A 25,669-nucleotide genomic window follows, 5' to 3' on the forward strand; every position below is an offset into this window, starting at 1 on the left:
ACATTATTTTTTCAAGAATTTTATCTACAAGTTATAAACAATAGTTATCTTCTTTAGTCATTAGCTATCATTGCTGGAGTTCATTAAGCTCAATTTACGAGATTTCTCTGCTGAAAACTGAATTCTGGCAACATTTCTGATGATTTATGACGCTATGCAAAACTTGATGAGTCGTAGGTTGTGCACGCAGGGTTGCCAACCTCAACGGTATAAATATTAGGCTTGTTGCCATATATACTGATTTTCAGGCAATCCACTGATTTTTCTGATATTCACCATTTGAAGGTAAAGTTTAAAGTTTTTTTTGAAAATCTCAACGGCACAAATCAGCACAAATGTAGCACAACTTTATAAAAAAAATTAAACTGCAAAAACACGAGTGCTGGGCTGACTTTTTTCCAAAATCTAAATTTTTCGGAAAACTAGAAAGATTTTCGTGAAAATTTCAACGGCACAAGTTAGCACACGTCTTGCACAATTTTTCACATATGTTTTCGTTGAGAAAAAACGAAAGTGCTGGGCTGACTTTTTTTTCAATTTCGCGATTTCCCGGATAATCCGACGAATTTTCGAGAAAATATTTACGGCACCAGTCAGCACAAATGTAGCACAAATTTTTCCACTAATTTTTGAGGAGAAAAATCAAAATTGCTGGGCTAACTTTTTTCTCCATTTTAGATTTTCCGGGAGATAAGAGGGACTTTCGCAAAAATTCGAACGGCACAATACTGAACATGCATAGCACAACCTGTTTCAGTCGCCAAAACTCATTTTTTCGATAAGTGCTGGGCTAGCCCATTCTATACATTGTGTGAAATATTTTGAGAACCGTGTGGAATAGAACAAAAATTTCAACGGTACAAATCAGCACAATTCAGCACAAAAAATTTGTTTTCGAAAACCGAAAAGTGCTGGGCCAACTTCACACATATTAGCACGATCCGTAACCCACATTCGGGCGCAAAATATCGAGGTGAATTGCGAATTTCAAAAAATTCACTCATATAATACTCAAAATAGTATATTTCATCTGCTAGCAGAAAACTATCGATTGAAATTCAATCTGGAAGGTCGTCCTCCCCGACCGCAAATACAGCATCAAATTGATTTACTCCATAATGAAATTGCAGTGTTGACAATAAGTATTCAAGAGCTTTTTTTCATTACAAAAGTGATCAAATTTACTTCAATACTTAAAACTAACTCCTCGTTCACAAGAACAATAGATACGCTTCAATTTGAGTTCGAACTTATTGCTACAGCATATGAAATTTGTACTAGTTAACTACAGAATTTCATGGTTCAACAATTCAACAGTAGGTAGGTGAGTACTACTCAATGGAAAGAAGAATTTGAAAAGGAGTGTGAAAGACTCGGTATCCATGAGGATGAGAGGAAAAAAGAGGCGTTGAAGTTTTCAGTTGGTGAACCTTCTTTGAATTGGTATAGTAGTGAAATTATGAAATCATCAGTGAAGTCAGAGTGGGCAAAATGCAGAAGAATGTTATGTGAGACGTTTGCCAATAAAGGATAGTCCCCAGTAAGGTACTATCAAATAGGTATTTGGGTAGAGAGAGAAATTATTATTAAAGGTAAGAAAGCCGATACACACTTGTACCCTTATTGATTCAATAGTTGCTGGGCTACCAAACTTCATCGCAGATAAAATACGTAGATAGGGAAACAGTCCAAAATACAGAAAAATTATGCAATGTGATTTGCAAACTGGACCATTTTGTACAGAAAAAGTTGACTGAGAATAAAATAACGAAAAGACAGATGTTGTTTCAGGGAAAAAAAAATTAAAAATAATTCTTTATTGGGTGTACAGATCTAAAAAACTGGATAGTACACCATTAATCGCCCTCAAAGTTACATTGAATAAAATCTGATAACTTATCCAACAATACGAGTATATGATGCAGGACCAACTAAATCTTTGGTAAATTCTAAATTTTTGAATTTAAATCGTGTAAACCCAATAAAGAGAAATAACTTTGAATCAAGGAGATATAGGAAAGGAGGCGCAGGTCTGACGTCATTGGACGCTTATGTCAAGCTAAATTGTCAGAACTGGTGTCGTTAGACTCGTTAGCAGTGGCGTAGATTATCCGCACGTAAATTGTTTTAGAATAAGCGAATCCAACTACCGAATCGATATATCTGTGAAGGTAGTGAATAATTATGGGATTATTGATTGTGCTCGAGTTCCTCCAAAACTTTCCTGAACATGTTGGTGTCGTTTGATGAAGATTTTACAAGAACTTATGTCTAGAAAATTTCATTCTATCATCTCACTTACATGAATAATGTAATTTGTGGAAATAAATGAATGTAAATATTGGAGATAATTTATTTGGATGAAAACAGATTATGCAGCTCAAAATGCCAACACAGAAAGTATTTTCCAGCAATTTTTCATTTAATGAGAAGTTACAATTGGGTTGGTATGGTTACTTTGGTTCACGTTCATTTCTGTTATCTCTCTTAATTAACCCATTTAATGATAAGCTTCGGTTTTGTCAGAAATTATCATCTAAGATACTACAGTTTTTTTCTTTAGGTTTCCATTATGACGTTGGTCTTACTTTATCAAACCCACTTATAGAACTGTGAAAGTTTGTCCCCGAGCCATATGATAATTTTTTCCTACTCAACATATCCATATTGATTTTAATTATAACTGCACCATTTTTTTTCTTTCACAAAGCTCATTAATGGTACTTTTCTACTAAACTTCTAGTCGAGACACTTCTTTCGGAAGTTCCAATAATAGTTAGCCATTACAGGATAGTGTTTTTTTACAGTATCTGGTATTGAACTCTTTCTCCAGAAACAATATGCCTAAAAACAAAAATTAATTGAAAGAAATTTTCTACTAATCTGTTGGGCATAAGAAGATCAAGGACCTATATGACTGCGTTATTTTAACAATGAGAAAACATCCTTGAAACACTTCAATAAGAGAACAGGCTGGAATTATGTTGATGAACCTTTTGGATATTTTCCCCTCTTTTCTTGCTTTATCTTTAAGTCAAATCGAAAATTTGTACCAAAGATGATCAGTATTCTCTGTATGAAAATCTTTTTAACACGAAAACTGTCGGGTGTAATTAGATTGCCGACAACGCCTCATCGAATGCGACATCGATCAGTTGTCGATAGATCGTAATACCACAGCAGATCCCTTCCGAGTTCAGTGCATAGTGCTCTCCCTCCCGTCATTTCGATATGAGCGAGCGGCGGGAATTATCGAGCGGACGATGATGGATCAGGTCAGAAAAACTTTGACTGCTTGATTGGTCAACTGACTAAGGAGTTAAAGGGCTTTAAAAGACCGTAAATTGTTGCTCAGTGTCGAGTGAGAACTCGACCAGAGCAGACGTGCTGTAAAAGAGAAAGTGGAAGAAAAAGTCGAAGTGAAAGTGTACACTAGCGAAGCTACGGAATTTTTGATTCCGTCTGTGAGGTTTGTGTAGGTTCTATACGTGTATGTGTTTTCGGAATTTTAATTCATTAAAATTTTCAAAGTCTGTGTTCATTTGCCAGAGTCCAGGTCTAAATCGTTGGTTCTGCAGAAAGCATCAAGTGAGCTTATTTTTCGTATCTATAGTTATTCTAGACTATTTCAGTGAAGATTCCTGAATATTTTATTATTTTCAATTTGTTTGATATTTTGAGTAATCTGCGTATAAAACCATGTCGGAAACCTCAGATAATAAGGGTTCCTACATGGAAGCGACCGATGCTGAAGAGTTCAGCGAGGGCGAACCCGAGGAGCTTGTAAAGCTCAGAGAAGAAAATGGGCAGTTGAAAGCTCAAATTATCAAACTGACAGAAACTGTTTCACAGTTGGTCAGTGAGATGCGCCTCATCAAAAAGGAAATTACCCGAAATAACAAGCCGAAATCTCCCACTTATGCTGCAATCACAAAACCGGTAGCGGGTTCCAAAAATAATTCCCTTGAAGGAATTGTTTCACAACCCGAAACAAAAAAATGATGCAACGCTGGTTGCGAAGGCCCCAAACGCGCCACCAACTGAATGCGCGCGAAAAGAAAGCTCTTCTTCTGATGAGGAGACCGTCAAGAAGACAACGGGAGTGCCTAAAAGGGATAAAATCCCACCCATCACGATGATGGGTACATCAGATGGGGTAGAGATCTCAAAAGCTCTTCATCATTGATTTCTTTCTCAACTCTTGCAATTACACAGGAGAAATTTGGATGTGGAAGGGCTCTTTCATAGTTCCTCTGGTTGTAGGGAGTAGCGGTGAAATATTCGTTAATTTTCTTACAGTTTTTCATTTTCTTGAGCGTTTCTTCAATTATTGCTCTCGGAGTATCCGTTTTGAGTAAAAATCCTTTTTTCGTTTTCAGAATTGTGTCCTTATTATGCGGTCTTTCATTTTCCCATATATTTGCCATTTGGCTTCTGGTATTGATATTGGAATCTGTATTTATATAGTAAAGTGAATTGTATTTTTTGTTAATTACGTCTTTCATTTTTTCAGAGAAATTGTTTCTAGTTCGAATTATTTGTTGATTGTTTACCATTTCGAATTGTTGGGTCATCTGTTTATTTTGGAATTCCGCTTGTTTCGATTGTAATACATATGTTCCTGCTTTTTGTATGGATTGGGATGTTATGTTCGATGAATCATCTAGTTCCATCCTGACGTTGATTTCACTTTCAGAACGTGGAGCCAGATGTGGTTGGTTGATTTCATAGCGTTTTCTATTGGTAAAACTAGTTCTCACTCGAATATTATTTCCGTGCTATCAAGGAGCACAACTAGTGCTGCTCCAACAGAACATACGAAACCGAAATTTGAACGGGTCGATCATAGATAGAAAAGAAATCTATGGGTTCGATGTCATTTTGCCTTGTTTGTTGTGACCCAGTTTGCCCTTTTCGAAATAAAAAATGGAAAATGTTTTAGTACTCATTTTCAGATTCAATCAAGAAATCATTTCTATAAATGAAGCAGTTGAAAAAGATAATCCTGATCATGTTTTTAAATCATGTAACTAGTAAGTGCACGACTTCAGATTAATTTCATTTTTGCAATTCATTTATTTTTGAACGGATAATTGAAATACAATATCTATTTGTTACTCAGCATCAGAATTCTTGTGAACAACGTCTGTAAGGAATTTTTTTATTTTCGGAGTATCCTTCTGTTTGGATAAAACAGCTAAATATTCGAGCTCATCTTCACTGTCAGCAAATGAAGATAACAAATTCATAACAGCAAAAATATCTTCAATGTTCATGACGACAAAAGTTGCAAAACAGTACTAAACAATATCCTGAAAATATTTTTCAAATTTTCAACATAATTTGATCTTTAAAATTTTACCATTAATTGTGTCAGTGTTCTCTGGTTTTGAATCTAACCAAATTGCACCAACACTGGCACGAGCTCTCAGACCTCGTGTCGAAAAATGCGCACTGAGTGCATATAGTGCGGAACCAGTTATCCAAAAAAACATGACTTTTGACACTCGGAATACCAATAGAACATAAAAACTGCACCAGTGCAGCACTAGTTTTGCCAATAGAAAACGCTATCAGTTTCGGGTGTTTTGTTATCGTTGATTTTTTTGCTAATGTTTTTCTTCAAAGTCTTTTTCTTCCGCTTTCTGTTCATCGGTTTCTTGAAAGATGTGTCTTCTTCTGATGAAACTTCCGAATTTTTTTGCGATGAATTTCCGGTAAGATCGGACATTCTTTATGAAAAGAATGCCTCGAAGTTCGTCGCACTATATGAATTTTAGCGTGAATTTTGTCCTATTTACGCGTAAATAATTAAATATCACTCCCAGAGAAAACTTATCAGCATACATGTGCTTCGTATGATGTCTGTCACATGACTGTTTTCAAATGACGAAATAATTATTATTGGTATTTACTTCCTTCAACAATTAAGGTGAAAATGGTTTATTCTTTTTCAGAAAGAATTGAAATTATTTCTTTATTTTTCAAGAATAACGAATACGGTTCTAAAACGAACTTTCTGCAGATGTGCTTTTTTGGGTGCAATCGATTGAATAAATCTGATGTACGATTCTCGCATTCGTTATTCTTGAAAAATAAAGAAATAATTACAATTTTTTCTGAAAAAGAATAAACCATTTTAACCTTAATTGTTGAAGAAATTAATTACCAATAATAATTATTTCGTTGTCTAATGTTGACAATTAACGGTTACCATCGTAACCACAGAATGAATCAGTCGAATAATTGATGATTTTACATAGCATGGTTTGCGGAATGACTGGTACTGTACGAAATTCAAAATTGAATATCTCGAAAACGAATGCATTAAATGAGAAAAAAATCAATACGCTGAATTCAGGACAACAAGGCCTTTCAAATGAGGTATCACTCACCCTATCTTTTCTATTCAAAATTTAGGGGTTGTTGTTCTAACACTAAGGGTTGCAGCGATATAGTTGTGAATTTGACCTTAAAAGTTGTCCCCCTCGAAGTAAAAATCGACGTGTCCGAGCATTTTTTCGAAATAAATTTATTGCGCCCGTTATCTCGTCTGTTTCGTTTTAAAAAGCCCACCCTGCATGTAAAAGGCCTTGTGTAATTATAGTAGGTTTACACATGAAATGATTTACTGGCGCCGGTGACTTCTGGCGCGCCAGTAACTGCATATGTAAACACACACTGGCGTGCAAACGTTATCCAGGCATGCATGGATTAAGAATTTTGGTCACTTCCAAAATTTTATGCGACAGTATCATTTCTTGCGCCAGTGAAATTACAAATTGCAAATCTAAACACATTCCGTACAGGCCAATGAATATTGTTTACGCAGCGGCAAATCACTTTTAAGGTTAGGGACACAGTTTGATAGTTTACTCTGGTTCTTTTGTGAGTTTTGTGTTTTAACGATGAACAAAAAACAGAAGAAATGGAAATCAGAGGAGTCACCAGTGGCTAAATACCTTAGAGTGATTTGAAGTTTAAAAACATCTTTCATATAGGTGTCTTTTTTCTCAATTACTGGTGTGACACGTTGTAAAAGGAAATTAAATCCTTCTTCTGTCATTCTTAAATGATTTCGAAAGCTTTGGGGGTCTTCCATTGAGAGCTCTTTTAAAAGAGAATTTGAAGCACCCATCATTGGTCTCTGGGAAATCCAATTGCGCACCCATAAGCGACCTTTTCTTTTATGTCGTTTCTTCCATTCTAAATCTTCAATCATACTCTCAATTATTGATTTTGCAATTTCGAAAATTTTTTACAATTTCTGTAACATGATGTAGGTACCTACTATAACGAGAGTATCGATACTAGCAACTGGCGTGGAAAACACTGGAAACCGTGTAAACGCTTACTGGCGTGAAAGTTGAACTGGCGTTAAGACTGGCGCCGGTAAATCCATGCATGTGTAAACTTACTGTTATTCGCAACAACAACGGATACATAAAGGCTCCCACAAAACAACGCGAAAAACCGCACGGAATTCGTGACGGAAATTCGTTGCGAATATCCTGCGGATTTCGGAGTACCCCTCATACCAAATCGAATATAATCGCATCGCACCATTCGACAATTCGACAATATTATCTGCCATGTCGAAAAAAGTAAAGAAACCGGTAAAATGGAGTAACTTCGGACAGTATGGGTAATGTCAGACAATTCGATGTAAATTCAAATTTAGCAGCAGTGCTATCTCATAATAGGCAACCGAACATGTGTATCCTTGTCATTATGTTCACTGTAATACAAACTTCAGATTAAAGTGAAAATCCGTTTTAGTGGTAGTGTTTATTTCTCGTACAGGTGGGGTTTATAATAAATAAAAATTAAACATTCATGCAAATCACCATTATAACTATAACAAACCTTCAGCACTGATGAAATTGATTAAAATAACCTTTCGCCGTTCTAAACTGAGGTATAAACTATGTTCTGGCCAAATTTGACGTTGATACTTCTTTTGCCGATAATGATATATAGATTTTTATAAAAAATGATTCTTTTGTAGGATAAATTCGGACATCTACAAAATGGCCAGAACATACAAAAAAGTATTGGGAGGAAGGCCATATAAGTATTATAAATGCCAAAAATGTTGATTTAGCGGTTAAAGACGTTAAAAGACGCAAACTAAGTATACGGAAAGCGGCCGAAGAATATGATGTGCCAAAATCTACGATTTCTGACAAAATGAATACTAGACACACTAGTGATCCAGGGCGACCTAAAGCTTTGAGAAATGAAGAAGAAAGACTTTTGATGGAATTAAAAAACTGACAGAGTGGGAATTAGCACTTCATACGACAGATATTAGAGAGTTAGTCCATTTATATATGGAAAATAACGGAAGCAGCGATAAAAGGTTTAAAGAATGGAAATAATCCTGGAAAGGAATGGATGAAAAAGAGATTTCAGTTAGATTACCTGATAACATGAAGAAGGCGAGAGCGGCAGTTAATCATGACATGATAAATGAATAGGTATTTTGATGAGCTTCAAGATAGGAACATACTTTGTATAACCAACTATCGAAGATGAAAAAATTATTGCAAGAAACCAAGTTATTCAGATTTTGGAGGGACCCAAAATAACCAAAGCGCGCTTGTACACGGCTACCGTTTGGTCATGACCATCCAGGCTACGATGCACGACTCCGGCTTCTCAGTATCCCGAGGTTCGAGCAGCGTCGTGAGCGAGGTGACCTCATCCTTGCCTACCGAGTATTGCACGGTTATGCTGTTGCTGATCTACAGTTTATGTTCAAGAGGAACTTTAATCACCTACGGGGACACCACTAGGTATAAGCTTACCAAGGAAAAGTTCAAAACTATCGTCCGACAAAACTTCCTATCTTACAGAATATTTGAGCGCTTGAACCGATTGCCAACCGACGTGGTGACCGTCGTTTAATGTTTTCCAGAATCGCTATGACAGATGGATCTCTTCTCTTTGAATTTTGTTTTTTTTTTAATTTACTTTCAAACATTTCATGTATTGAGTTTATAGGTACTATTACACCAACTCGTATTATATTAAATAATACTAATAATAATAATAATTATAATAATAATCAACTATGTAGTTGATTATTTAAAAAGTCAGGACACGAATACCAGTGATGAATTATAATAATATTTTCATATCACGAATGTTGATATGCATATATGTTTTAACAAGTTCTTTATATTTATTAACAAGTTTTAGAATAATTTCTTCTGCTTTATGTTGAAATAAGCCGAATTTGTATTATCTGGGCAATAAAATTATTTTTAAAATATCCAAACGTGTTTTCTTATTCAAAATTTCCATTAAAAACCTCTAAGATATGCTTATTTTAGTAGTTTCGTGGTCCGAATGCATTAAACACGGAGTTACCTACTTTAATTTAAGTGCAATTTAGATGCTGTCTGAATTTACCCCACCTGTGCAAGGAATTTCGGACACTATATATCAAAATAAAAATCTTTATTTTGACTCTTTTTCATATGCAATATTTTTGAACAACATACCAATGAATCTACATATATTAATTTTTTCAATATTTTTTCACATTTCACTTTTTTATATTCGAACGAAAACTTCATATTTTGTCCGAAGTTACCCCACTTGACGGTATATGAAAATTATAATTGAAAAATGTATACTTCATCAGATAAAAAGAAGAACTATTTTTGATTGCAGTGTAGGAAGATAGTTCATGGTAAAAAAGCTTCTATATACATAGGTTCAATATATCACGTATCTTATCGTGAAAAGAAACGAAATCGGTTCACGAAATCAATCAAGATAGACAACAGTATGGTGAATTCCATACATTAATGCCACTGCTAAGAGGGGATCATAAACGATTCTAGGTATATTCATTTAGTAATACTCAATGGTATATTTTAGAATGGCAATATTGTTTCCATAAACTATCAAATATTATAGAAAATGATATCCGAACGTGGGACAAAAATTACAGTATGGGGAATTCCATACATTAATGCCACTGCTAAGAGGGGATCATAAACGATTCTAGGTATATTCATTTAGTAATACTCAATGGTATATTTTAGAATGGCAATAGTGTTTCCATAAACTATCAAATATTATAGAAAATGATATCCGAAAGTGGGACAAAAATTATAGGGAGACGAAGCATTTGCATTGAAACATGCATGATTTGTGAATTACACGTTACGTGGTAACACGTGTTCTAGACCGCTCTGTTAATTAAGCGTTATTTTGACGGTTTTTGTGGACTTTACTCGATTATTTCTGGATTCTGACGTTGTTCCTACAGCCGTCTTCCATACTTTGGTGGAGGTGCAGTTTTGACCTGATTTACGATTTTTTCCGTTCTACTTTGAACGATAGTTGTCTGCTGTTCGTGAATCACCCCTGGAACAGCTGTTCTTTATCTTGTCGCGATAATGAGTTCAATTTGTGCCAGATGCAAGAAATCCTCAGATGATGAATCATCTGTTTGTTGTGATTCTTGCGCTGCGGTATTCCACAGCAGGTGTTTATCGATGGGGGGCAGTGAACTCAGAGTCATGGAATTGAAGAAGCAGAGGTCACTTATCTTTTTTTGCGACGACTGCAAGGAAGCATTCAAGAGGGTGCCCTTCATTCTACGTAGCTATGAGGAGCTCAAGGAGGAGGTATCGTCCCTTAAACATAGGGTGGAGGAGATCGAGAGGGTTGCTGCGGGGCTGCGGGAGGAGACTATTTCTGAGATTGCTGATCGAGATGGTAGAGCTTCCAATCTGATGGTCTATAATATGGAGGAGAGTAGTTCTTCTGATGCTGGCATCCGACAAAGCCATGATCGTTCTAAAGTTGTGGACTTGCTGAGGGAGCTTAATTCGGGAAAGGATTCGGACGACCTGAAGGGATCAATTGTGAATTTGTTTCGAGTGGGGAGGAAGGCTGAGGGGAGGTCTCGTCCACTTAAGGTCATCATGACGGGTACCTCGGTCTGCAGGGACGTTCTTAGGAGGAAGCATGCTCTTAGTAAGTCAGTGAAGTTTAAGAATGTGCGGATTGATGGTGATTATACTGAATCCCAGCGCAAGTATCTGAATGATCTCCGATCGGACCTCGATAAGCGTAAGGCTAATGGTGAAAACGTCACAATTAGATATGTTAACGGTTTCCCTAAGATAGTTCTGGCGGGGAAACGAAAAAACTAGGGCCACCCCATTTGAAGATCTATTTTCAAAATGTTGGCGGCTTGCGTACTCGACTACCTGACTTCAAGCTTGCCGCTATATCCTCGGATTATGACGTTATTATTATCGTCGAATCATCTTTAAACGAATCTTTTTTTGATGGTGAGGTTGCTCTTCCTGGATACCAAGTTTTTCGGAAAGATAGAAGCTTATCTACTAGCTTTAAGTCTAGAGGAGGTGGTGTCCTTATGTTGGTGAGGGATTCCTTGAATCCTCGACTTGTTGTGAATAACACATATGTGGTGGAACACTTGTTTGTATGCATTAATTGGTGTAGTAAATCATATATATTGGGTGGAACTTATATACCACCAAACTCGCCTGACACGATATACGAGTCTCATGCGCGCGCTGTTGAGGAACTTTACTATGAACATCCCGACGCATTATTCCTGTTGTGCGGAGATTACAATCTCCCGGGAGGTAGGTGGGCTGATGAAAGATTCGTGCTCTGTGAACCTGGAAATGTGGGTGAGTGCTTCTCCGAGTGTTGTGATTTTATGGAACTTTCCCAGATGAACCGCCTGCCTAACAGCCGTGGTATCTTTCTGGACCTGATATTTTCATCGGACAATAAAGTTTTAGTGGACTATGCAGGTGATACGCTTCTCGAAAACTCTGTTCTTCATTTCGGTTATTCAATTGTTATACCACGCTCTGATCACTTTTGTGTATCTGATCTAACTGACTCTGATTCCCTCACTTATGATTTTAAGAATTGTAACTATACTGAACTCAACAATTATTTTCACTCTGTTGATTGGAGTTTTTGCAGTAGTTTTGATATTGATAGAGCGGTTGCCTACTTTTACCATGTAGTGTATAATGGGATTGAGATGTTTGTTCCCAAGCGGGTCCGAGGACGTGGTACATTTCCCCATTGGTTCAGTAAAGAGTTGAAAATTTTGATTAAAAGAAAGAAGAAGGCTCATGCTTGCTTTAAAGCCTCCAACTTACCCGATGAGTATGAGGTGTTTCGTGACTTACGCAATCAGTGTAAGATTGAGAGCAAAAAGTGTTTTGACACTTACTGCCTATTCCTCGAGTCTAGAATAAGATCAGATCCTAAATTCTTTTGGAAACACATAAGTAGACTTAAGGGAACCACCAATCTTCCTGATAAAATGTCTTTCAGCGGAGTGGAGAGCTCGAACAGTAGGGAGATTTGTGAATTGTTCGCTCAATTTTTTGGAGAAGTTTTCATCCATGAGGAGATTGTCCCTCCTCCAGTAGATATTCCGGAAACCGTAGACTTCAATACTTTGTCATTTTCTCTAGCCGAAGTTTTTGATGGCATATCTGGGCTGAAGTGCACCTACTCTTGCGGGCCCGACAGCATTCCATCATTCTTGCTGAAGCAGTGCATTTTTAGTCTGTCTGCACCACTGTGCGATCTGTTTAATAATTCTTTAAAAGTTGGATCATTCCCTTCAGTTTGAAAGGACAGTTATATCTTGCCCATTTTCAAGTCGGGTGATAAGCAGGTTGTATCGAACTATAGAGGAATTTGTATACCATCTGTTATATCTATGCTCTTCGATAAGTTAGTTTGTTCTTCTCTAACTTTGAAATGTGTTGCTACAATTATCAATGAACAGCACGGTTTTGTGAAGTCGAGATCCACTGCTACCAATCTGTTGATGTTTGTTGATAGTGTTACGTCTGCTATGGAGGGTGGCGGCAGTGTTGATTGTATTTATACTGATTTTCGGAAGGCATTCGACAGGGTTAACCATAATTTATTGTTGAATAAGCTCAACCTCATGGGTATCAGAGGTAGTCTTTTTGGTTGGATTGAGAGCTTCCTGCGTGGTCGTCGTTACTCTGTCCGATATAAGAACTCTTTTTCTTCGTTCTTTTTTGCTCCTTCTGGGGTGCCACAGGGCAGTCACTTGGGACCTATACTATTTCTCTTATTTATTAACGATGTCGCTGCTGTTTTTTCGGGTTGTTTGTTTCTGCTGTTTGCTGACGATATAAAGATTTTCAGGGCCATCTCCACTACTGACGATGCCCTCGCTTTGCAGCATGCCCTTGACCTGTTCTACATTTGGTGTGAGCTTAACAGATTGTCGTTAAATATTGATAAATGTCACCTTATATCATTTCATCGCTCCCGAGCCCTAGACCATAGTTATCATATCGACAACTGTTGTTTGCAGAGAGTGAGTGAGGTTCGGGACCTCGGTGTATTGTTGGACTCTAAGTTGACTTTCTGCAGTCATATGTCTGAGGTTAGGAAGAGGTGTATGCAGCTGCTCGGTTTTATTCAGCGAAATGGCAGGTTCTTCACGGTTGAAACTTTCAGGTTGTATTGCACATTTGTTAGAAGTATTGCTGAGTATGCCTCTGTTGTGTGGTCGCCGTCGTACGTCACTCACATCGCCTGTCTCGAGAGAGTTCAGAATAGGTTTCTGCGTATGTGTGCATTCAAGTTGGGTCTCTCATTTCGGCACCTGGACTATGAAGCAGCGAGGTCCTCTCTACGCTTGCCCTCTTTGGAGTCGAGGAGGTTACTCCTGGATCTTTTGCTTGTCTACAAGTTGTTGAGTGGCATGATTTATTGCCCTGAATTGTTGTACAAGTTTAATTTTTGTGTTCCGTCATTCAACACTAGGAGCATGAATATTTTTTACGAGGAGACACCCATACAAACTACCGTAAACACTTTTTTTTACACCGCGTCACGGAGCGTTTTAATGTTATGTCTCCTCTTTTGAACTTGTTTGGGACCTCACTTGACCGTTTTAGATGTGAGGTGTTACTCGCTTTAAGCTAGAATACATGTATTGCCATTTTTGTGAATTTCATTGTTTTGTTTGTGATTTACTGATATATGCTTATTTTGTGATTGTAATTATTGTTCAATTTTTATTTTCAAATGGGTTGTACCGTTTAATGTACTGAGCAATGCTCATGTTAATAAATAAATAAATAAATAAATAAATAAAACCATATACCTCGTTCTGGTGCCTTCCATGCGAAGGTTTGCCAATCAGTTTCTACATTTTACTTTCTGCAGAGTGTTCGAGGGTTTCCAAGTGATCCTGTTGCAGCTTTAACGGCGTAGAACTATAAGCAACACAAAATACTTGATGATTGAACTTCCGTTCTGTAGGTACTCAGGTAAAACGCCCTTATTCAAGATGTCGATTATAAGTGCCAGTTTCTTGGATGTATTGAGTCGGGGAGGTGTTATTCGATGAAGAGGATCTGTCCCTTTCAGTTCGTATCTTCTCATGTCAGAGTCAACTATTCGGTGGAGCTCTTTCCTATTGTCCTGGAGTTCAGGCTCACTTGTGTTGCAAGATGGACTTCCAGTATCAATGTCTTCTGGGTGTTTTTGCCCAGGCATGTGAATTTCATCAGCGGTATTGGTGTTATTCTCTATTGCTAGCGGACGCTGAAGTTCTCGTTTAATTGCGTCTTTTTTTTTTTTTTTTGGTGTAGCAGGGGGAAAATCTGCAAGACAGACGAACCACCCTCATCTCCTGAGGGGGAACAGTGTGGGGTTTCTCACTCTCCTGAGCTCGAGACCCACTAAAAACCCTACTGCTTCTTGAATTTTGGTTCCGGGCATTTGCCTATAAACCGTTCATCTCTTGGTCGGTTTTCTTCTCGAACACTATCGTGCTGGGATTTATGTGTTTATCCTCTATTGGATTAACACTTTATTGAATTTTTCAATAAGTTTCTGTTGTTATTTTAATCTCTTTTTAATTGATCTCTTGGTCTCCTTCGGTAAATTCGCATTCTCCTTTTGTCTTCCTCTGGGTCGTGGTCCACTAGTCTCCTGAGTTCTTGATTCGGATGGTTTTTCGCTGTTTCGAATAATTTCTCTGCTTTTCTGTTCATGAATTCCGTTATGGTTTCCCATTTCAGGTCCTTATAAATTTGTCTATTCCTGACAAACCAAGGTGCATCTATTGCACATCGTAGCAGCTTGTTTTCAGTGGCCTGAATTCTTTTGATATGGTTCTTTGCCGCGAAACCCCAGGCAACTGATCCATAAATCAGTTGAGGCCTAGCAACGGCTTTGATTATCTTCAATTTTGTCTCTTTCGACATGTGGCTTCTTCTTCCTATCAGAGGATAGAGTCTATTCATCGCTGCTTTCGTTTTGTCGATTGCTTGTTTGATATGAATTTTCCAAGTAAGTCCTTTGTCAAGTGTTATTCCTAAATATTTGGCTTCATTTTTCCAGTCGATTTCTTCGCCGTCAACATCCAGTTTCGTTGTGGGTCGTAGTCTTCTCTTCTGTAGTAATATTGCTTGGCTCTTTTGTCCATTGAGCTTGATTTTCCACTTTATGCACCAGTCATTTGTTTCGTCAATCGACTCTTGTAGAACTCGTTCTATTATTTCAGGATTTCGGTGTCGAGTTGCTATGCCTGTGTCGTCAGCATATAACGTTAGCATGGTTCTTGGATTTTTCGGAATATCGTGGATGTATATGTTGTACAGAAGTGGCCCAAGTACTGATCCTTGGGGTACTCCAGCCTCTATATCTCTTGTTGAGGAGCATTCTCCTCCCACTTTCACGTAAAATCTTCTATTTTTGAGATAATTCCGTATCAACTTGCATATTTTGATCGAATATCCAGCACATCTCATCTTATATATTAATCCTTCATGCCATACTCTGTCGAATGCTCTGGCGACGTCTAGTAAAACAAGACCTGTAGCTTGTTTATTTTGGAATCCCTCTGTTATGTACTCTGTGAGCCTTAATAATTGTTGTTCTGTTGAATGCTCTCTTCTGAATCCGAACTGTTCTGGTGGAATTAGTTTCAGATTTTCGGTTTCCTCATTTAGCCTCGTGGCGATAATTCTTTCTACTACTTTTCCTAAAGCCGACAGTAGACTTATCGGTCTGTAGTTTTGTGGAAACTTCTTCTCTTTGAATGGTTTATTGAATACTATGACTTCTGCTGTTTTCCATTTTTCTGGGTAGTGTTCTGTCCTCATAATTCCATTCGCGATATTAGTTAGAGCGGCTATACCTTTTCTAGGTAATTTCTTTAACATAACATTCGTTATTTTATCGCTTCCGGGAGCTTTCCTCTTCTTCAAACTTCTAATTTTTTCCCTGATTTCATTTGGCGATGTTGGCTTGTCTATTTCAGCAGTCGCTGGTAATTCATCCATTTCTTCATCATTTTCTTCAACCAGTTCTTCCAAATCTTCATTATCGTCGTCTATCCTGTAATTTATTCTCGATTCTCGTTCGATCGAGTCCGCCAATGCATCTGCCTTATCAGTATTGGTATAAGCCATTCCCCTTTCTCCGTGTAGGGGTGGAATTTTAGTCTTTTCTCCTCGTAGGCTTTTTTGCATTCTCCATGCAGAATGATCGATTGTATTCAGTTCTTGAAGCCTTTTGTTCCATCTGCTTGTTCTTAGATCTTTCAGGGCATTTTTCAGAACTTGGCTATGTCGGTTGAGGTTCCTTCTATTTAGATCATTTTTGTTCATCCTATATATTCTTCTGAGTCTTCGATTTTCTTGTATGAGATCTTTTACTTCTTTAGGCGTATCGCCATGCGGATGACTTGGAGCTGGTCTCTTTACTCTTCTCGTGCTTTTTTCGTAATCTTTCAATATAATCTCTTCCAGTTTATCAACCGCACATTCCAGATCGTCTGGAGTGTTTATTGTTGGAATTTCTGTTATTTCCGATTGTAATAAATGGCTGTATTTAGTCCAATTGGTATATTCTCTTATTTCCAGCAGTTTTTCTCTTGGTTCTTCTCCAATTGTCAATTCCACGGGATTGTGGTTTGAGGTTCCATCTTCCAAAGTTTCAATCGAGAATTCTTGAGTTATATTTTTCAATATCGCGATATCTATTACATCTGGTATTCCTCTTCCAAAAGCAAGATATGTCGGTAGCTCTGGTCCAATAACTATGGCATTTTGTCTTTCGGCGAAATCCTTGAGTTTTTTGCCATTTCTATTCTCTGTTATGCTATTCCATAATGGGGATTTACAGTTGAAATCTCCGATGGAGATTTTCGGGTTTGATCCTTCCAACATGTTGTTTATCTCTTCTTCCAATAGATTGTTTTGTGGTGGCTTATACGCCGAGGTTATTTCGACTCTTTGCCGATTTAATTCGGCAACAATCGTCACTTTTTCTGTTTTTCCTTTTGTTTCGTCGGATCTACTTTTAAAGTAGTGTTTCAGATCTGTTCTCACCAATATTGCTACTCCTCCTCCGGTGTTTGTAATTCTGTCACATTTATATGTTTCATAATTCATGAAATTCAGTCTTCTGTTCCGGTTTATTCTTGTTTCCTGTAGGGCTATAATATCAGGTTGTCTTTCTGATATTATTTGTTACCTAAAGCACTGGCTTGGACTTTCAGGCCTCTTTTTATGCTCAACCACAATACAGAGGTTGTAGAGTCGCTTCACTTCGAATATTTCCTTTTTCTGGGTTTTAACCAGGTAGAGAGGTATTTGTTTCTTTGTCTTGTTCGATGTCATTCTGGACACCTCAGCGTCTGTTATTCCCTGGAATATCAGGTCGTCCTTAATCAACGCAAGATCAGCGTCGATTGGTAAATGCCTAATAACGGCATATATCTTCTTCTCCTCCTCCATTTGGTAGGTAAAAAATTCTTTACCATGCTGCTCGAAGAATGTAGTGATTTTTCTAAAATCATCTACGGTTGACGCGATGATTTTTATACCGTCTTTAACTGTAGTTGCACGGTTGTAATTTATCCTTTTTGTGTAGAGAGCTTTAGATATCTCTACCCAATCTGAGGTGCCCATCATCGTGATGGGTGGAATTTTATCTCTTTTAGGCACTTCCGTTGCCTTCTTGACAGTCTCCTCATCAGAAGAGGAGCTTTCTTTTCGCGCGCGTTTAGTTGGGGGCGCGTTTGGGGCCTTCGCGACCTGCGTTGAATCATTTTTCCTTGTTTCGGGTTGTGAAACAATTCCTATAAGGGAATTATTCTTGGAACCCGCTACCGGCTTTGTGATTGCGGCGTAAGTGGGAGATTTTGTCATATTATTGCGGGTCATTTCCTCCCTCAATAGGCGCATCTCACCGACCAACTGTGACACAGTTTCAGTCAGTTTGACTATTTGAGCTTTCAACTGCCCATTTTCTTCTCTGAGCTTTACAAGCTCCTCCTGTTCGCCTTCGCTGAACTCTTCAGCATCGGTCGCTTCCATGTAGGAGCCCTCATTATCTGAGGTTTCCGACATGGTTTTATAATCAAAAATCTCAAAATATCAAATAATTTGAAAATAATAAAATATTCAGAAATCTTCACTAAAATAGTCTAATATAAAACTATGGTATAAAGCCGAATGTTTTATACGCTATGATAAAAATCAGAAAAGAGATACGAAAAATAAGCTCACCTGATGTTTTCTGCAGTACCAACGAGAAAATAAAAAAATTCTCTGGACACTTAGGATGAACACCAACTTTGAAAATTTTAACGAATTAAAATTCCGATAACAAATATAGAACCTACACAACTTCACAGACGGAATCAAATATTCCGTAGCTTGGTTAGTGGGCACTTTCACCTCCGCTTTCTCTTTTACGGCACTGTGACACTTCGACTTTCTCGTCCGCTTTCTCTTTTATAGCACTAGGAGCACTGTAGCACGTCTTCTCTTGTCAAGCGAGTGACTCGGAATGTTTAATTGCGTCGATTCGGGCCGTTGGTATTAGTTCATTTTTCAGAATTACGCGGTACTGGTCTGCCACTCGTTGTTCAGTGACATTGAGATTTGGGTAGGCGTTGCAGAATTCCTCATGGAGCTTTTTCCTAAAGTTGTTCGTGTTCTGCCCTAGTCCCGCGATGGAGTTATATATGCGCACAATAGTTTCATTCTAGACGTTGTCCACTTCATGCTTCACTAACCCCGCTTGGGTGAGCACTGGCTGAATATCCTGCGCAGCACCTTCTCTCGTTGGTTGCTGTTGTTGCTTTGGAGCTGTAGCTTCTTTTGCAGCAGGAGCCCGCTTCCTCAACATCCTGCCACCGACGTCCCGCATGCTGTCGTTACGATGGCTACCCGGCAGGCCATCTACCAGATAGCTGCCAGGCAGGCCAGACATTATTATTATTATTATTACAAAGGGAAAAGAGTTCAGGCAGTTTTGGAGAAAAAGAACTTTACTTCATATAATCATATCTGAATAATTCAGAAAATAGTTTTGTGCCCACTTAAATCAACAGTACCTACTATTATTCCTCGATATCAGGATTTGCGACCTGCTTTAGGTGATAAGAAAATGACATTCTATTACAGAGAATTATTCGCATACCTCTCCATAGATGGCTACGCGGGATCAAAAAATTAACGGCACCAATAGGCACTAATTAGGCACTAATTATTGAAACAAAAATTTTCACGAAATTCCAATATGTTGGTTCTGAGCGTGAAGTCAGCCTCAAAGGAAATAATCTGTGATATTACGAAAACCGCTAATTTTTTTCCATTGGTTCCAGAAGCACTAATAGGCACTAATTGAGCACTAAATATTAGTATACTAATTTCATTGTAATTTGAAATTGTTGGTGCTGAGCGTGAAGTCAGCACCAAGAACTTGAATTATCAATTTCCCAAAAATGACAATGGTGCTGTCAAAAATTTATACGACAATAATAGGCACTAAATATTTGACATAGTTTCAGAATTTGTGCCTTCAACTTTTCGCTAACTTCACGGACCCCTACATAATTTCTTAATAAGAAAAAAATCTGACGATGGATTTATTGAACTTTTAGCTCCAGTAGGACCAGAACCTGGCGCTTTTCAGAATTTCGCAAATGATCCAAGGAGAGCATCAAGATTGGCATTCTATGTATCAATTTGTTACTTTGTTACAGAAAGATGATAAATTAGACTTTCATATACTTTTTCGTTTGTATGGAAATAATAATACGTAATCTCGAAAAATCATACATTATTTCACTCACCCTCTTCACAATTTTTTTTCCGATTTCTTCCCAAATCTTATCTTTTTTCCGAATATTTTTGTAATCCCCATGAAAAAGATCATATAAGATAGGGAGCCTCCGAACTAACTCAATAATCTTTTTCATTTCAAAGCTCAGACATGTGAATTCAGTGAATAGACTGATAAAAAACGCATCTGAATGCGAACTGAGCTTCCGCGCGGAAAAATACGCAGACAAATCGCAATGTAGACGATAAAAATCGTACTAGTCTGAACTTGTCTACTGAGCGACGTAGAAAAAATATTATTATTATTACTAGCATGGCCAGGAGATCCACCTTGTAGGTAGATTCACCTTTACTGGCAGATTCGCCTTTCGTCCGTAGCTCGGGCCTACGGCCCTCGCGATACGCATTTGTGCGTAGCTCGATTCCCCTTTTATAAATATCTAGGCCAAAAACGTTTTTTTAAAAGCCCGATCGATTTAAGGCACCTCGTTCTGTGATCGCTGCCAAGATAATTCCGTCAAAACTGACGTTAACCTTTAAATCACACTCTGACATCGATTGTCAAAGTGCACTTACACTCAATTTTCTATGATAATCAATAGAAAATAATTTAATTTTGTGGAATGTCACTCGGTTTTTAATAGACGTCAAAAATTTTCAAATTTCTTACGCTTTTTTAGGTAATTTCGTTCGGGCTCCGGGAAAGAGAACAGGCCTATTTTAATTTCGGGTCCTTCGAGCTTAGTTCGACAGCCATCCCGGCTCTCGAGCTACCGCGGATCTCTCAAGCTAATCAAATCAGTTTGGTACCTTTACGCGAAAATCGTGAATTTCGCGATTTTCTCACGCAATTTTCGGACACTTTTAGACGGGGTAAAAATACGATCTTGGCACTTTCGGAATGCTCGATTCTTCCTCTAGATATTTACACCCAGAATGTCCACGCGTCGCGCCTTCGGCGCTCGCCATTTCAAATTTCCCATACCCTTCCCCGACACTTTCAACATGGCAAAAAATTTGATACGATTCAGTGATCATTTTTATCAGCGTTATTATATTGACTAGTATAGCCAGGAGATCTACCTTTTTTGGCAGATCAGTATAGCCAGGAGATCCACCTTGTATGTAGATTCGCCTTTTGTCCGTAGCTCGGGCCTACGGCCCTCGTGATACGCCTTCCGCCGTAGCTCGGGCCTACGGCCCACGCGATTCGCCTTTCGTCAGTAGCTCGGGCCTTCGGCCCTCGCCTTTCACCTTTCGACCGTAGCTCGGGCCTACGGCCCTCGCACTTAATGATACGCGAATACTATACAATACTGAGTATCACACATAACTCACAGCGTTCGATATATACAGGCATTGTCGCAAATTTCACGAAAGAATACAAATAATCTCATACACTGCTTAAAAATTGGCAAAAATCAGTTATATTCAGTTGGACAGAAGCCTTATAACGGAGATTCCATGCATTCAGTTCATCTTGAATAGAAACTTACAAAGTTCTTTCTTTACGATGAAACAAAAAACTAAGTTGAAATGAGAATAACTGGTCAAAAGTCTATAAAAGTAGAAATTTAACGCAAAAAAAACACCCTGTTATTGTATTCCAATAATCATTATATCATTCCACTCAAATAAGTTATTCGAAAACATTTTTCCTTCCATCTGGAATGATTAAATACAATAATCCTCGTACAATAATCAAAAAGCTTAAAAATTGGCCGAAATATGTTATATGGAATGGGAAAAAAGCCTAATTATAAAAATTTCAAGCATCATAATATTTAATTCAATCTACAAAATCCTTTCATCTACGATAAGAAAAAAAAAACTAACCTCAAATGACAAAAACTTGGCGAAAGTCTTTACATATATAGATTTTTCACGTTAAAACCTACTCATAGATTGTGTTTCAATATTCTTTTTATCATCCCAATAAGCATTTTATTATTCCACTTGAATGAGTTATTTGAAAACATTTCTCCTATTATCTGGAATGAGTAAATATAATAATCCTTGTACACTAATCAAAAAGCTTAAAAATTGGCCATAATCTGTCATATGGAATTGAAAAGAAGCCTTATTATGAAGATTTCAAGTATTATAACATTTCATTCAGTTTATTTTGAACAAAAACCTACAGAGTCCCTCTCTCTACGATAAGAGTAACAATCTTACCTTAAATGAGAAAACTTGACAAATGTCTATAAATATAGAATTTTAACGCAAAAACTCACTCATAGATTGTGTTTCAATAATCATTATATCATTCCAAATGAATAACTTATCTCAAAACATTTTTCCATAGATCTAGACTAAGAAAATCATCTCCGTACACTACCCGATTGCATGAAAGTTGTCAGAAATCTGTTGTATTCAGTTGAAAAAAAGCGAAATAGATCATTTACTTCACATAGAAACTATCCTGAATGAATTGCTTTATAAACTTACTCTGAACTACCTCTTTTTTACCAAATAACACTGTCCGAGAAATGATATTATACATTTCTTGATCTGATAAATTTATATGTGCCTGAAAATAAATTTCAATTATGAAATATAGAATCTCCTGGTCGATTTTCTGTGCAGACTCACCCCCAAGAACCGTTTGTTATCTAGAAATTCTTATGTTCATACACCAAGAATAAGGAAGTTTCTCATTCTATGAGTTTGCATGTAATTTAATCTGAAATCCATTATTTATTTATTTATTTATTTATTTCTCAAACAGATTACAAATCTTTTTACATGAGAAACACAAAGACTACACTCAAAATATATCGAAGCATTGAAGAAATAAACCTTATATTATTATTTTACAACTAAATCAAATTAAGGAAAAAAAAGTCAGATTACAAATTTAACTCAATCAATATATTCTTGTTCGAAATACGAATGCAAGCCGTTGTAAAATGCCTTAGGAGGTTGGTAAAAGCTAAGATCAGACATACAGAGGACTTGGTTTGTTATCTTTAACATTTTCACAACTGGTGAATAGTAATTGAAAGCTACTGTTGGGGGCATATCGAAGAAGGTATTCAGTCTAGTGGTGCGGGGAGGAATTCTTACATGCATTAGATTTCTCAGGTGTGGTGTTCTGTAGTGATGGTTAAAAATCTTATAACACGTCTTCACTGTGTCGTGAAGTCGTCTGGTCTCCAGTGATGGTATCCCAAACTCCCTTCTAAGTCGGGCTGATCTCACCGTATTTTAATCCGGATACGTCTTATATTTTTTATAATATAAAAACCTCAAAAATTTGTTTTGGACCTTTTCTAGTGTTGACTTGTACAATATAGGTGAATTATGTAAACTTGACAAATGGATCATATACTTCAAATACAAACTCTTCTGAACCAATTGCTCAGAAGATTACCCCTGAAGAAGCTTTTTTTATTTAAAATGAGACTTCCCGAGAGATGATATTTGACATTTATGAATTTCATACATTTCTTGATATGATAAATTTATATGTGCCTGAAAAATAAGTATTATTAGTGACAAAATAAACTATCAGTTATTACATCCGATTTTGATACAGATTCACGTCCAAGAACTTTCTTTCATATCTCCTCAATAATAACCTAACTTTCCGATTATGGGAAAAAATTCAATTGTGATGTGAGCTCCGAAGTGCTATCGTACAGAGAGAAATGTAGTAAATATATCCTATGATATATCCTTTAATTTCAATAATAATTAAATAAACCTTAAAAATTTGCATCAATTTTTTCACGGTCTGTCAACAGTAAAATGAAACTGGCCTAAGGCTCCCTCAACACTGTTACCAAAATGACAGAAAAACACGTTAAAGGAATTGAAAAATTATGGAAATTTTAAAATTTTAATTTATTTTTAGCTGCATAGTGACCTCAACATTCCTAATATAAATTTATTTTAGCAATTTCAACGCTAAAAATCACGAAATTACTGAAAATATTCAGGGCCAAAACGAAGGTTATGAACGGTGCTTAACTGAGGTGGTTTCGTAATATCGAAAATTGCAAACTTACCTGTACATATTGAGCCGAAATATGGGTACCTGGAGATGATTCTCTAGCATTAATCTTCCCTATTTTGGCATTATTCATATAATATTCGACTCCAGTTTCCGAAAACTGCAAAAACCCCTTCCGAAACGTCAGACGTGATCGAAATTACCTCTATGCTCTTGGAAATTAATTTATCAAATTCTCGTAGACGTCAAAAATTTTCGAAATTCTTACGCTTTTTTAGGTAATATCGTTCGGGCTCCGGAAAAAAAAACAGGCCTATTTTAATTTCGGGTTCTTCGAGCTTAGTTCGACACCCATCCCGGCTCTCGAGCTACCGCGGATCTCTCAAGCAAATCAAATCAGTTTGGTACCTTTTCGCGAAAATCGTGAATTTCGCGATTTTTTCACGCAATTTTCGGACACTTTTAGACGGGGTAAAAATACGATCTAGACATTTTCGGAGAGCTCGATTCTTCTTCTAGCGTTCCATGTACCGCTCTACCCGGCCACGCGCCTTCGGCGCTCACCATTTCAAATTTCCCATACCCTCCCCCAACACTTCAACATGGCAAAAAATTTGATACGATTCAGTGATCATTTTTATCAACGTTATATTATTAATAAAGGAAACAGAGAAGAGGCCGTAGCCTATAAATCTCATACAAAATGTTGCGGATCAGATGCGCTACGAATATTCGCAAGTGGTGCGTTTTTCGGCGTTGGTTTGTGGGAGCCTTAAAGGTCCTCAAGCAGAAATTGCATGTAAAAAGGAGCAATTTGAATTTAATCTTATTGCTTAGATATTTTTTAGAAAAACAGATGAACCACACATTGAAAATCTTAAAAAGTATGAGATATAAAATGCTCAATGCGTCGATTATTTAATGGCCTCATCTTCATCACTACTTGCACCGTGAAATACTTCATCCTCATCTACGAGGGATGTTACCAAAGTACTGGTTATTGTACTATAATCAAATGACTAAGAACTTATAGTCCAAGATCCCAGAGCGACCAGACATAACTTATTTTCACACAGATGAAACTCTAGGATCTCAGTAGATTTTCATGTGCTTTGAATACCTGCGAACTTGTGTAGCTTGCCTAGTGACACCTGGGCAGATACCAGGTGGCAAAGGTGTCTAAAAATAAGTGTTACTTTACTTATTTTCACATGGCTGATTTTTATATATGTTTTAAAGAATATCATTCTGAAGTTATATTATAAGTGCATGACACATCCCATGGGCCAAAACTCTTGCCAGACACTTTGAAGATGCACAAACAATATATGAACTTTACTTATTTTCACATGGCTGATTTTTATATATGTTTTAAAGAATATTATTCTGAAGTTATATTATAAGTGCCAGACACTTCCCATGGGCCAAAACTCTTGCCAGACGCTTTGAAGATGCACAAAAAATGAATGAACTTTACTTATTTTCACATGTATGATGTTATAAAATATGCCATTGAAGTATAGCTCCATAGTTGGGTTGTAATATTCGGATT

The 25,669-nt window shown here is 37.2% G+C and overlaps 1 protein-coding gene and 1 long non-coding RNA gene across 3 annotated transcripts in view; one reads left to right on the plus strand and one right to left on the minus strand.

The window, feature by feature from the left end:
- LOC123310584 (cytosolic carboxypeptidase 2-like) overlaps positions 1-25,669 on the plus strand; it is a 799,664-nt gene that overhangs the window by 191,786 nt on the left and 582,209 nt on the right. The window lies entirely within an intron of this gene.
- Positions 22,259-24,166, minus strand: LOC123310590. Its single transcript, XR_006537381.1, has 3 exons — positions 23,536-24,166; positions 22,755-22,845; positions 22,259-22,692 (listed from the first exon to the last, which is right to left on the minus strand). It is a non-coding gene; the product is annotated as an uncharacterized LOC123310590 (long non-coding RNA).

Source organism: Coccinella septempunctata, chromosome 3 (genome assembly GCF_907165205.1).
Source record: "Coccinella septempunctata chromosome 3, icCocSept1.1, whole genome shotgun sequence".
Classification (NCBI taxonomy): domain Eukaryota; kingdom Metazoa; phylum Arthropoda; class Insecta; order Coleoptera; family Coccinellidae; genus Coccinella; species Coccinella septempunctata.